Here is an 8,413-nt window from a genome sequence, read left to right as displayed (position 1 = left end):
TCAAATATTAGTTTAACTAATACAACTAACTATAGTTTAGTCCTAAATTGGTGTTTAAATTTTTTTAAAAATATTTTTTATCGATCAAACTGTATGGATGTCAATAAATCTATATATTAGTAGTATTACAAAAGTTTCATACAAAAATAATTGTTTTTGGTTGCCATTTTAAAAGCCAAGTAACAGTTTGACTAATACAGTTAACTAGTGTTTAGTCCTGAATTAGTGTTTCCATTCTTTAAAAAATATTTTCCTTCGATCCAACCGCATAAATGTCAATATATATATATAAATATTAAATATATAGCCAAAGTTTTAGATTAAAATAAATTAATTTGGATTGCCACTTTACTAGTCAAACATCAGGTTGACTACAGTAGCTAACTAGTGTTTAGTCCTGAATTGGTATTTCTATTTTTTTTAAAAACACTCATTGATCCAATGTTATGGATGTCAATAGATATATATATATATATATACTAAAGATATAGCCAAAGTTTTAGATCAAAATAAATTTATTTGAATTGCCATTTTACTAGTCAAACTTTATAGCTAATTAGTGTTTAGTCCTTAATTGGCGTTTTAATTTTTTTTTAAATATTTTTCATCGATCCAGCCGTATGGATGTCAATAATTATATATATTAGTGATATACCCAAAGTTTTAGATTAAAATAAATTTATTTGGATTGTCATTTTACCAGTCAAATATCAGTTTGACTAATACAACTAACTTGTGTTCAGTCTTAAATCAGTGTTTCTATTTTTAAAAAAATGTTTTTTATAAATACAACTGTATGGATGTCAATAGATATATATATTAAACATATAGCCAGAGTTTTAGATCAAAATAAATTTATTTGGATTGCCAGTTTACCAGTCAAACATCAGTTTGACTGGTACAGCTAACTAGTGTTTAGTCCTAAATTGGTGCTTTAATTTTTTTTAAAATATTTTTCATCGATCCAAACGTATGGATGTCAATAAATATATATATTAGTGATATTACAAAAGTTTCAGACAAACAAAATTTTATTTGATTTGCCATTTTAAAAGTCAAGAATCAGTTTGACTAATACAACTAACTAGTGTTTAGTCCTGAATTAGTGTTTCGATTTTTTCAAAAATATTTTTCATCGATCCAACCATATTGATATCAATATATATATATATATATATTAAAGATATAGCCAAAGTTTGAGATCAAAATAAATTTATTTGGATTGTCATTTTACCAGTCAACCATCAGTTTGACTAGTACAGCTAACTAGTCCTGAATTGGTGTTTCAATTTTTTTTTAAAAAAATATTCATCGATCCAACAATATGGATGTAAATAGATATATATATATATATATATATATTAAAGATATAACCAAAGTTTTAGATCAATATGAATTTATTTGAACTGTTACTTTACTAGTCAAACTGTACAGCTAACTGGTGTTTAGTCCTGAATTGGTGTTTTGATTTTTTTAAAAATATTTTTCATTAATCCAACCGTATGGATATCAATAAATATATATATATATTAGTGATATTACCAAAGTTTTAGACCAAAATAATATTTTTTTAGTTTGCCATTTTAAAAAGTCAAGCATCAGTTTGACTATTACAACTAACTAGTGTTTAGTCCTGAATTGGTGTTTCGATTTTTTCAAAAATATTTTTCATCGATCCAACCGCATGGATGTTAATATATATATATATATATATAAACGATATAGCCAAAGTTTTATATCAAAATAAATTTATTTGGTTTGTCATTTTAACATTCAGGCCTCAGTTTAATTAGTATAACTAACTAGTGTTTAGTCCTGAGTGTTTTGATTTATTTAAAAATATTTTTCATCGATTCAACCATATAGATATTAAAAGATTTATATATTAGTGATATAACTAAAGTTTTAGTCCAAATTAATTTTATTTGATTTGTCATTTTAACAGTTAGACATTAGTTTGATTAGTAGAGCTATGTAGTGTTTAGTCTTGAATTGGTGTTTCGATTTTTTAAAAAATATTTTTCATCGATCTAACCATATGTATGTCATTAAATAAATAAATAAATATATATATATATTAGTGATATAACCAAAGTTTCAGACCAAAATAATTTTATTTGTTTTCCATTTTAAAAGTCAGGCATTAATTTGACTTGTACAATTAAGTAACATTAAATTTTATTTTTTATCAAATAAAGAAATTTGAGAATTCTTTTAGTGCACAATTTATTCTTTCAAGAACTAATTTTTTTATCTGGATAACGTTTATTCTCTCCCATATTCATAATTTCAAAATATTCACTAAAATTTAAATAAGTTTTTTTATTAAAAATTAAAATTTTGAAAAATCCTAAATACCACCGAATTCCATTGAAATATATCTTCGAAAAGGGCAGGAAATTTTCCTCATATTTTTCCGTAAATTTTAAAATTGTGGGTAAATTTCCCGCCATTTTGAAATATAAAATTTGACCGAAATCGGTTGAATTTAGGAGTGTCAAATAAATTACTTTGAGGAAAAATTCCCTCCATTTTTTATTAGGGCTAAATTCGATAGGAAAAAAAATTTGGTCGAATTTAGCCGTAAATTCGACCAGTTTAGTTTTCACCGTTTTAATTTCAACCATTTTTGACCCCGATATATTTTCTACTCCCTCCTTCCCATAATAAGTTTCCTAAATTGACTTTTGGTACTATTTATCGTAAGTTATTTACTATTAATTTACGTCTAATCTATAAGATCAAATATAGTCATGAGTGATCTTGTTGAATTCGTATTTATGAGTACTTTAATACAATGAAGTTTTTATATTTAATATTAATACGAAATTAAAGATATTAACAATAAAAAACGTGTATTGACAAACGTATCCAACATAAATAGGAAACATTTTCGGGGAGGGAGTACCAAATTTTGGCTATATGTATTCACATACTCCCTCCGTCCCAATTTATTTATCTTTGACTTTTGATGGTCAAATTGACTTAACTTTGACCATAAATAAAAACTCATTCTTTCATTATTTTGAAAAATTAAAATATATACATATAAAAGTAGATTAAATATATTTTCTAATAATATAAATTTTATAAATATTTTCGATATTGTACTATATAAAATTTTTGGTTAAAGTTAGGTCAATTTGACCGTAAAAAGTCAAACAAGACAGATAAATTGGGACGGAGGAAGTATGTTTTTCATTACACACTTAATCCACATGTCTTCCGGTGATCATCATCGTACTAGTTTTGCTTTAATCTCGTATTAACGTTTGGTGGGTCTCTCTCCAAACAGCAACACTTGGTTGTGCTTTATGTATGTAAGAGCTAATTCTAACTAACTTCTTTTCAAGGTTGAACCCAGCCGCTACCACCATTATAGGCGGTCTGTCCGCGCGTCAACGTTTGAGTTCTCCGACGAGGCACATATAACTTTTCCTGCAGCTAAAATTATTTGCAAGGTGCGTCTTTTGCTTCATGTTTATGTGGGTTTTTTGAAACTACTATCAATTTTAAAGTTTTTGTGGCACCCTGACAGCTGGTGTAGTTTATAATGATTGTTATGTTTATTTTTCACTCCAACCAGCGCTGCATATTCCACAACGACGAACTCCGATAAGTCTGACTTTGTCCTCTCTTCTTTGCAGCGAATAATTATCAGGTGTGCATACCTCATTGTTTTGTTATATTCTGTCCCCGTATATGCAGCATACTATTTTTTCCGTAATACAGATCCGGCGTCTTCAATTTTGAAATGACCTCTCTTCTTGATTTTCCGCCTAACCGGAAATACATGTATGTATTTATGTTACATATACGTGCATTTGAATTTATTCGTACTACTATAAACTGTAGGCTTTGTTTCTTTTGTTGACATATATCTTCTTCAAACTTACTTTCCTGTACTTGAATGTGCACTGTATGTCCTCTATGCACAGTAGTTGTCCTCTATACATTTAATACATATGTATAAACTTTTGCTGCTCGATGTAGTAATTCCTCCGTCCCTTAAAATGTTTCCTATTTATGTTGAACACGTTAGACAATGCACACTTTTGATTGTTAATATCTTTAATTTCGTATTAATATTAAGTAAAAAAACTTCATTGTATCAAAATAATTGTAAATACGAATTTAACAAGATCACTCATAACTATATTTGATTTCATAAATTAGACGTAAATTAATATTTAATAGTTTACCTTAAATAGTGTCATAAGTCAAAATAAGAAACATCAAAGTAAACAATGACCAGCTATGTGATTTTTAGTACTATGTGTGCAGTTATTACATGGTAACCCTATCAGCTAGCTGTAACTCTTTTTCTGCTTTTGCAGGTTCATTGCTGATCCGTCACATTTTGTTTTTTTGACTTTTGGTATTGTTCACAGTAAGAAATTGACTACTAATTTACGTCTAATCTATAATATCAAACATAGTTATGAGTGATCTCGTTGGATTCGTATTTATCGATACTTTAATACAGTGAAATTTTTATATTTAATACTAATACGAATTTAAAAATATTAACAATCAAAAGTGTGCACTGACAAACGTGTCCAACACAAATAGGAAACGTTTTTAGGAACGGAGGGAGCAGAATAAACTTTCTACCAGCTGATAAGGCTTGATCAGCTTCCGCATTTATTTTAGTACACTTTCCTTCCAACTCCTCCAAACCAACTGTTCTTCTTCCTCTTCCAAAACCATACTGTACCCCTAAACTCACGGAACCAATTAATTTTTATCTCTCCATTTGAAAATGGATCCAAATTAGTATCCAAATCAGTATAATTTACCGTATACAAACATGCAAGATCCAAACATGCAGACAAATGAGTATAATCCAAATATGCAGCCTTATAATTTTGTGTACGAAAACATTCAGCCTTTGCATGACAATATTTCTCGTGTCAATTGTCCATACATAATGGGAGATCAGTCATCAAGTTCCCAAAATGTGAATATGAATGCTATTTTTTATGGTAACACACTTGATGCCTCCATCCAAAATGAACATGCCATTGCACGGTACCCCTACCAGTATATTTGCCCCCTACAAACCTCACAGGAGAGGTGGAGCCAGAAATGGTGATGGGATTCGGTGAGCCAACGTTACCTCTTGCTGAGTGGATGAGGAAATTCTGTGCCGATGATTGTTGGGAATATTTTTCAAATGGATCTTTAAAAGGTTTAAAATCAGAAGGAAGAAGAGTTGGACGATGGATAGGCGAAGCTATGCATAAATGTCATATGGAAAACACATGTTTCGGTAATTTTCTCAAGACAACATTAGTGGGAAGCAATGGACTGGAATTTAATTATTCGGTTAATAATCATACAAGTAAGTTTTTTAACCACATTTATAATATAGCTTACCACATTTGGCACCATTTGATTTGCAGCTGTAAAGCAGTTGATATTTAAGCAGAGGAGTTAAGTTGCTAGTACTTGCAGCTGTAAAGCAGTTGATATTTAAGCAGAGGAGTTAAGTTGCTAGTACTGAACAATACTTAAGATGTCTTTTGAAATGTATATGAGCGAGTGTGATTAATCTCTTAAAATATGTGCAAGTAAGTTACTCCCTCCGTCACTTTCAATTATTTACATTTTTTAGACGACACACATTTTAAGGTGTATATAAAGTATAGTTCTGTATTTTTTTTTACAATTTTGTTTTTCTAAATAAAAATTAAAGCATTCAACTTTTATTCAGAAAAACAAGATTGTAAAAATAAGTTACATAACTATACTTTTTATGCATTTTACTTAAAATGCGTGTCGGACACTTTTTCAGAAATGTAAACAATTGGAAGGGAGCGAGGAAGTATATGCTACCTGAAGGTTGAAATTTTCCGGGGAAGCTAAATCATATGTTACTAAAAATAACCGAAAAATACAAGCAAGTTGTTCTATTTGGAGGCCTTTTTTGTGTGATGCTAATTTAGTTGAAAAAATGTTTTTCTTATAAATTAAAAGAAACTTTTAAATGAATAGTAGTATTGTTGCTTTGTATGTATTTTTAGTGACCTGATGCCATACAGATATTAACCCTTCTTCCCCGTACGTATATCACAATGTTGTTTTTAGAAATGTAGGTGGACCCGGACTTCATTATATTTTGTTGGTTTTATCTTGTTCTCAGACATTGTTCCCCTGCCTCCAACTCGCATTAGTTGCATGTAGCTTAAATAAGCGGATGAGAGATAAGTGTATACACATGTATTAAGGCCAACTCTATGCAAATTTTGAATTGGATCGAAATTCATTTAGCGTGAATTTTAGAAGAAGATAAAGCCAACATAAATAAAATATTTATCTAATTAAATATAAGCATGCGCCAAAATTAATCACACACAATTTAAAAAATTATAAATTGAGCATGATATGCACGTAATGTAACATGTGTTATCAATGATCACACACATCACTAAGATTAACTTTACAAATATATATCTAAATACTTAACATTTAAATACAATTCAAAAATCATTGATAAAGTCTTGTGTTATTAAAATACACTTTAACAAGCAAAATAACTACTAGCAAATATACGTACATGCGCCTATTGAACATATCCTTTCATAATAATCCACTAATCACATCTTAAATATTGTCGGTGAACAAGGTACTATAAAGTCTAAACATAGTAAAAGATACTCCCTACATCCCTTTTACTAGTCCATTTTAAAAATAAATTCATTCCATTATACATATCTATTTCTCTTTTTCAATACAAATTTAAGTAGTTTCTTCCCAAACTATCCCTATATTTATTATTTTCAAGGTTTGACTAATTTGAAATTTAGTTGTATTCTCCTTTCCCAATATAATAATTAAGGATACAGTAAGGAACCATTTATCTAGATAATCATTTCCTTGGTATGTGTATTTTGTTCGAAGAGATTTATAAGAGAGGACGGAGGGAATATAAACAAAATTGAAGTTCCATTTTAAGTGAATTTATACCTATAAATTAGTAATTAATTAGCATGCCAATGCCAATATGAACAAGTCATCAATCTACTCGTTAATGAAGATAATCAATGTAAAATTTATACCTCTAAATCATGAATAATTTGATTATTCATAGAAATTTGAATATTTCCAATCCAACCTTTTTATAGAATGTGTGTAACAGGACAATGATGACACTGTTGGAAACATGTGGGGATTTTATCGCAATTTTCCTTTAAATCCTGTCACATAGGGATGACAACGGGTCGGATCAGATCGGATTTTGTAAGATTCAAATCCGATCTGTTATATTTCGGTTCAATTCGAGTTCGGGTCCGGATATAGAAAATTAAGATTCAGATCCAATCTTTCGGGTTTTTTCGGGTTTCGATCGGTTTTGGGTTTAATTCAGATATTTTAAAAATAACTAATTAAAAACAAATAAATCTACATTATTATACAAATATGCTACATACACATTCTTATTGAATGGTAAGAATACAAAATTAGTAATTTATCTAATGTGAATAAAGGGTTGACGTCCTACTTTCCTAAACCTAGGTTAAAGGTTCGACTCAATTAGATGTGTTCGTTTGTTTAACTAAAAAAATAGTACTCTACATATTTATGTAATTCAATATTAACGTTAAATATAATAAATTTAATTATCAACAATCATCCAAAATATGGATTATAAATATTAAATTTAATTATTTGGTGTATATAAACCATGTATTATTATCATAAAATTATGTACGATGTAAATATGTTATCGGATTTTTTTCGGGTTTTGGGTTCGGATCGGGTTCGGAATGGATTTCGGGTTTCGGGTCGGGTATCGGTTCAGTACAACAAAGATCCAAATCCAGATCCAAACTCTTTCGGGTCCAAAAGTAAGATCCAGATCCGGATCCAGATCCAAAAAATAGGGTTGGTGTATATCCAAACGGATTGGGTATCCGCCGATTCAGGTAAAATTGACATCCCTACAGTCACCTGCTAAGTTTATACTCCTATAATATAACGTTAATAATAAAGCATAAAAGCACACCACACACATATATATTGGGCCTGTTTGGCCGCCCTCAAATAATCAGCTTATAGATTTATAAGCCTGTAATTAGTTATCGACGAGTGTTTGTCGACCCAACTTATAAGTTGAATTTACAACTTATAAGCTGATAAGTTGAATGTTAGTAATGACGTAATTTTTCTCAACTTATTTTGATTTTTCACTTTTTTATTAATTTTTATTTTAAAATATATATTTGTAAATGTTATTTAAATTTAAAAGTCACGAATTAAGAAAATTATATTTAAAAATTATTTATTTTAATTATTTAACTAAAAAAACTTCTGACTTATAAGTAAATTGTCCAAACACTTATATAACTTATAAATTTTTATGTATTTATCACTTATAAATCACTTATGTATTTTAAATCATAATTTACTT

General features: G+C 28.9%; 1 long non-coding RNA gene across 1 annotated transcript; it reads left to right on the top strand.

The window, feature by feature from the left end:
* The first annotated feature begins 3,320 nt into the window (after positions 1 to 3,320).
* LOC141664305 (uncharacterized) lies at positions 3,321 to 4,711 on the top strand. The gene is made up of 3 exons (XR_012551954.1): positions 3,321 to 3,461; positions 3,587 to 3,661; positions 4,338 to 4,711. It is a non-coding gene; the product is annotated as an uncharacterized LOC141664305 (long non-coding RNA).
* Positions 4,712 to 8,413: the final 3,702 nt, after the last annotated feature.

Source organism: Apium graveolens, chromosome 6 (genome assembly GCF_009905375.1).
Source record: "Apium graveolens cultivar Ventura chromosome 6, ASM990537v1, whole genome shotgun sequence".
In the NCBI taxonomy this organism is placed as follows: domain Eukaryota; kingdom Viridiplantae; phylum Streptophyta; class Magnoliopsida; order Apiales; family Apiaceae; genus Apium; species Apium graveolens.
This window is presented reverse-complemented; position numbering and strand designations above follow the sequence as displayed.